The sequence below is a fragment of the Lepisosteus oculatus genome, chromosome 14, assembly GCF_040954835.1.
Source record: "Lepisosteus oculatus isolate fLepOcu1 chromosome 14, fLepOcu1.hap2, whole genome shotgun sequence".
Classification (NCBI taxonomy): Eukaryota; Metazoa; Chordata; class Actinopteri; order Semionotiformes; family Lepisosteidae; genus Lepisosteus; species Lepisosteus oculatus.
The window spans coordinates 29,520,046-29,525,045 of record NC_090709.1 but is presented as its reverse complement, the minus strand read 5'-3'; the positions used below and the strand labels follow the sequence as shown (position 1 = coordinate 29,525,045).

General features: G+C 52.1%; 8 non-coding genes across 8 annotated transcripts in view; all 8 read left to right on the top strand.

Moving 5' to 3' along the window:
- The first annotated feature begins 404 nt into the window (after positions 1-404).
- Positions 405-523, top strand: LOC138218789 (5S ribosomal RNA). Its single transcript, XR_011181539.1, has one exon. It is a non-coding gene; the product is annotated as a 5S ribosomal RNA (ribosomal RNA).
- Positions 524-1,060: 537 nt separating this feature from the next.
- Positions 1,061-1,179, top strand: LOC138217443 (5S ribosomal RNA). The gene has a single exon (XR_011181155.1). It is a non-coding gene; the product is annotated as a 5S ribosomal RNA (ribosomal RNA).
- Positions 1,180-1,716: 537 nt separating this feature from the next.
- Positions 1,717-1,835, top strand: LOC138244498 (5S ribosomal RNA). Its single transcript, XR_011193113.1, has one exon. It is a non-coding gene; the product is annotated as a 5S ribosomal RNA (ribosomal RNA).
- A 537-nt stretch (positions 1,836-2,372) lies between these two features.
- LOC138244496 (5S ribosomal RNA) lies at positions 2,373-2,491 on the top strand. The gene has a single exon (XR_011193111.1). It is a non-coding gene; the product is annotated as a 5S ribosomal RNA (ribosomal RNA).
- A 537-nt stretch (positions 2,492-3,028) lies between these two features.
- On the top strand, positions 3,029-3,147 carry LOC138245355 (5S ribosomal RNA). Its single transcript, XR_011193965.1, has one exon. It is a non-coding gene; the product is annotated as a 5S ribosomal RNA (ribosomal RNA).
- Positions 3,148-3,684: 537 nt separating this feature from the next.
- On the top strand, positions 3,685-3,803 carry LOC138217432 (5S ribosomal RNA). The gene has a single exon (XR_011181144.1). It is a non-coding gene; the product is annotated as a 5S ribosomal RNA (ribosomal RNA).
- A 537-nt stretch (positions 3,804-4,340) lies between these two features.
- Positions 4,341-4,459, top strand: LOC138216210 (5S ribosomal RNA). Its single transcript, XR_011179922.1, has one exon. It is a non-coding gene; the product is annotated as a 5S ribosomal RNA (ribosomal RNA).
- Positions 4,460-4,996: 537 nt separating this feature from the next.
- The window catches only part of LOC138217421 (5S ribosomal RNA), a 119-nt gene continuing 115 nt past the window's right edge, over positions 4,997-5,000 (top strand). Inside the window, exon 1 of the ribosomal RNA XR_011181133.1 lies at positions 4,997-5,000. This exon is cut by the window's right edge and continues 115 nt beyond it. This is a non-coding gene — a ribosomal RNA (5S ribosomal RNA).

The window sequence follows — 5,000 nt, the reverse complement described above, 5'->3', positions numbered from 1 at the left end:
TTATTCTGATCAGGAACAGTTTTACAAGTCCGCAAAGGATCGAGGAAAGGTTTATCGCCAGCTGAAAAGAGACACAGCGCTTCGGCTGTGGAGACTTGTTCGGCTGGCGTTCGGAGAGTCGCGTTTTTCAGAATTGTATTGAGATCGTTTTCCACAGAGCTCAGATGTCAAAGCACAGCAGCAGCTCTCCACAGCGATCCTCTATAGCGCCCTTTCTCCCGCAGCTCCGTCCTCATTGGAAGGAAGGAAGAGTGAAAGGCTGAAGTGAAATGGAGCGGGAACGAAGGCAGTGAAGAGAGAGAACGTGGGAAGAAGAGAAAAACGCAAGGGAAAAAAAGCAGCGTCGTAAAAGAGGTGACGGAGCTGTCCTCTCAATAAGAAGGGTGACAGCGAGCCTTGCTCTCGCTTATGGCCACACCACCTTGAGCACGCCTGATCTCGTCTGATCTCGGAAGCTAAACAGGGATGGGCCTGGTTAGTACTTGGATGGGAGACCGCCTGGGAATACCAGGTGCTGTAAGCTTTTAAGCGCAGGAGGCGCCCTATCCCCGCTCGCTCGCTCATTCCCCTGTTCACACGTGCAGTGCGGCTTGTCCATCTGTTTATTTGTCAGCTTTGGCGAGACACGGGTGCTAGTGTATTAGCGTGAGCGTTTTTTATTCTGATCATGAACAGTTTAACAAGTCCGCAAAGGATCGAGGAAAGGTTTATCGCCAGCTGAAAAGAGACACAGCGCTTCGGCTGTGGAGACTTGTTCGGCTGGCGTTCGGAGAGTCGCGTTTTTCAGAATTGTATTGAGATCGTTTTCCACAGAGCTCAGATGTCAAAGCACAGCAGCAGCTCTCCACAGCGATCCTCTATAGCGCCCTTTCTCCCGCAGCTCCGTCCTCATTGGAAGGAAGCAAGAGTGAAAGGCTGAAGTGAAATAGAGCGGGGACGAAGGCAGTGAAGAGAGAGAACGTGGGAAGAAGAGAAAAACGCAAGGGAAAAAAAGCAGCGTCGTAAAAGAGGTGACGGAGCTGTCCTCTCAATAAGAAGGGTGCCAGCGAGCCTTGCTCTCGCTTACGGCCACACCCCCTTGAGCACGCCTGATCTCATCTGATCTCGGAAGCTAAACAGGGATGGGCCTGGTTAGTACTTGGATGGGAGACCGCCTGGGAATACCAGGTGCTGTAAGCTTTTAAGCGCAGGAGGCGCCCTATCCCTGCTCGCTCGCTCATTCCCCTGTTCACACGTGCAGTGCGGCTTGTCCGTCTGTTTATTTGTCAGCTTTGGCGAGACACGGGTGCTTGTGTATTAGCGTGAGCGTTTTTTATTCTGATCAGGAACAGTTTTACAAGTCCGCAAAGGATCGAGGAAAGGTTTATCGCCAGCTGAAAAGAGACACAGCGCTTCGGCTGTGGAGACTTGTTCGGCTGGCGTTCGGAGAGTCGCGTTTTTCAGAATTGTATTGAGATCGTTTTCCACAGAGCTCAGATGTCAAAGCACAGCAGCAGCTCTCCACAGCGATCCTCTATAGCGCCCTTTCTCCCGCAGCTCCGTCCTCATTGGAAGGAAGCAAGAGTGAAAGGCTGAAGTGAAATAGAGCGGGGACGAAGGCAGTGAAGAGAGAGAACGTGGGAAGAAGAGAAAAACGCAAGAGAAAAAAAGCAGCGTCGTAAAAGAGGTGACGGAGCTGTCCTCTCAATAAGAAGGGTGCCAGCGAACCTTGCTCTCGCTTACGGCCACACCCCCTTGAGCACGCCTGATCTCGTCTGATCTCGGAAGCTAAACAGGGATGGGCCTGGTTAGTACTTGGATGGGAGACCGCCTGGGAATACCAGGTGCTGTAAGCTTTTAAGCGCAGGAGGCGCCCTATCCCCGCTCGCTCGCTCATTCCCCTGTTCACACGTGCAGTGCGGCTTGTCCATCTGTTTATTTGTCAGCTTTGGCGAGACACGGGTGCTAGTGTATTAGCGTGAGCGTTTTTTATTCTGATCATGAACAGTTTAACAAGTCCGCAAAGGATCGAGGAAAGGTTTATCGCCAGCTGAAAAGAGACACAGCGCTTCGGCTGTGGAGACTTGATCGGCTGGCGTTCGGAGAGTCGCGTTTTTCAGAATTGTATTGAGATCGTTTTCCACAGAGCTCAGATGTCAAAGCACAGCAGCAGCTCTCCACAGCGATCCTCTATAGCGCCCTTTCTCCCGCAGCTCCGTCCTCATTGGAAGGAAGCAAGAGTGAAAGGCTGAAGTGAAATAGAGCGGGAACGAAGGCAGTGAAGAGAGAGAACGTGGGAAGAAGAGAAAAACGCAAAGGAAAAAAAGCAGCGTCGTAAAAGAGGTGACGGAGCTGTCCTCTCAATAAGAAGGGTGCCAGCGAACCTTGCTCTTGCTTACGGCCACACCCCCTTGAGCACGCCTGATCTCGTCTGATCTCGGAAGCTAAACAGGGATGGGCCTGGTTAGTACTTGGATGGGAGACCGCCTGGGAATACCAGGTGCTGTAAGCTTTTAAGCGCAGGAGGCGCCCTATCCCCGCTCGCTCGCTCATTCCCCTGTTCACACGTGCAGTGCGGCTTGTCCGTCTGTTTATTTGTCAGCTTTGGTGAGACACGGGTGCTTGTGTATTAGCGTGAGCGTTTTTTATTCTGATCAGGAACAGTTTTACAAGTCCGCAAAGGATCGAGGAAAGGTTTATCGCCAGCTGAAAAGAGACACAGCGCTTCGGCTGTGGAGACTTGTTCGGCTGGCGTTCGGAGAGTCGCGTTTTTCAGAATTGTATTGAGATCGTTTTCCACAGAGCTCAGATGTCAAAGCACAGCAGCAGCTCTCCACAGCGATCCTCTATAGCGCCCTTTCTCCCGCAGCTCCGTCCTCATTGGAAGGAAGCAAGAGTGAAAGGCTGAAGTGAAATAGAGCGGGGACGAAGGCAGTGAAGAGAGAGAACGTGGGAAGAAGAGAAAAACGCAAGGGAAAAAAAGCAGCGTCGTAAAAGAGGTGACGGAGCTGTCCTCTCAATAAGAAGGGTGCCAGCGAGCCTTGCTCTCGCTTACGGCCACACCCCCTTGAGCACGCCTGATTTCATCTGATCTCGGAAGCTAAACAGGGATGGGCCTGGTTAGTACTTGGATGGGAGACCGCCTGGGAATACCAGGTGCTGTAAGCTTTTAAGCGCAGGAGGCGCCCTATCCCCGCTCGCTCGCTCATTCCCCTGTTCACACGTGCAGTGCGGCTTGTCCGTCTGTTTATTTGTCAGCTTTGGCGAGACACGGGTGCTTGTGTATTAGCGTGAGCGTTTTTTATTCTGATCATGAACAGTTTTACAAGTCCGCAAAGGATCGAGGAAAGGTTTATCGCCAGCTGAAAAGAGACACAGCGCTTCGGCTGTGGAGACTTGTTCGGCTGGCGTTCGGAGAGTCGCGTTTTTCAGAATTGTATTGAGATCGTTTTCCACAGAGCTCAGATGTCAAAGCACAGCAGCAGCTCTCCACAGCGATCCTCTATAGCGCCCTTTCTCCCGCAGCTCCGTCCTCATTGGAAGGAAGCAAGAGTGAAAGGCTGAAGTGAAATAGAGCGGGGACGAAGGCAGTGAAGAGAGAGAACGTGGGAAGAAGAGAAAAACGCAAGGGAAAAAAAGCAGCGTCGTAAAAGAGGTGACGGAGCTGTCCTCTCAATAAGAAGGGTGCCAGCGAGCCTTGCTCTCGCTTACGGCCACACCCCCTTGAGCACGCCTGATCTCATCTGATCTCGGAAGCTAAACAGGGATGGGCCTGGTTAGTACTTGGATGGGAGACCGCCTGGGAATACCAGGTGCTGTAAGCTTTTAAGCGCAGGAGGCGCCCTATCCCCGCTCGCTCGCTCATTCCCCTGTTCACACGTGCAGTGCGGCTTGTCCGTCTGTTTATTTGTCAGCTTTGGCGAGACACGGGTGCTTGTGTATTAGCGTGAGCGTTTTTTATTCTGATCAGGAACAGTTTTACAAGTCCGCAAAGGATCGAGGAAAGGTTTATCGCCAGCTGAAAAGAGACACAGCGCTTCGGCTGTGGAGACTTGTTCGGCTGGCGTTCGGAGAGTCGCGTTTTTCAGAATTGTATTGAGATCGTTTTCCACAGAGCTCAGATGTCAAAGCACAGCAGCAGCTCTCCACAGCGATCCTCTATAGCGCCCTTTCTCCCGCAGCTCCGTCCTCATTGGAAGGAAGCAAGAGTGAAAGGCTGAAGTGAAATAGAGCGGGGACGAAGGCAGTGAAGAGAGAGAACGTGGGAAGAAGAGAAAAACGCAAGGGAAAAAAAGCAGCGTCGTAAAAGAGGTGACGGAGCTGTCCTCTCAATAAGAAGGGTGCCAGCGAGCTTTGGTCTAGCTTACGGCCACACCCCCTTGAGCACGCCTGATCTCGTCTGATCTCGGAAGCTAAACAGGGATGGGCCTGGTTAGTACTTGGATGGGACACCGCCTGGGAATACCAGGTGCTGTAAGCTTTTAAGCGCAGGAGGCGCCCTATCCCCGCTCGCTCGCTCATTCCCCTGTTCACACGTGCAGTGCGGCTTGTCCGTCTGTTTATTTGTCAGCTTTGGCGAGACACGGGTGCTTGTGTATTAGCGTGAGCGTTTTTTATTCTGATCAGGAACAGTTTTACAAGTCCGCAAAGGATCGAGGAAAGGTTTATCGCCAGCTGAAAAGAGACACAGCGCTTCGGCTGTGGAGACTTGTTCGGCTGGCGTTCGGAGAGTCGCGTTTTTCAGAATTGTATTGAGATCGTTTTCCACAGAGCTCAGATGTCAAAGCACAGCAGCAGCTCTCCACAGCGATCATCTATAGCGCCCTTTCTCCCGCAGCTCCGTCCTCATTGGAAGGAAGCAAGAGTGAAAGGCTGAAGTGAAATAGAGCGGGGACGAAGGCAGTGAAGAGAGAGAACGTGGGAAGAAGAGAGAAACGCAAGGGAAAAAAAGCAGCGTCGTAAAAGAGGTGACGGAGCTGTCCTCTCAATAAGAAGGGTGCCAGCGAGCCTTGATCTCGCTT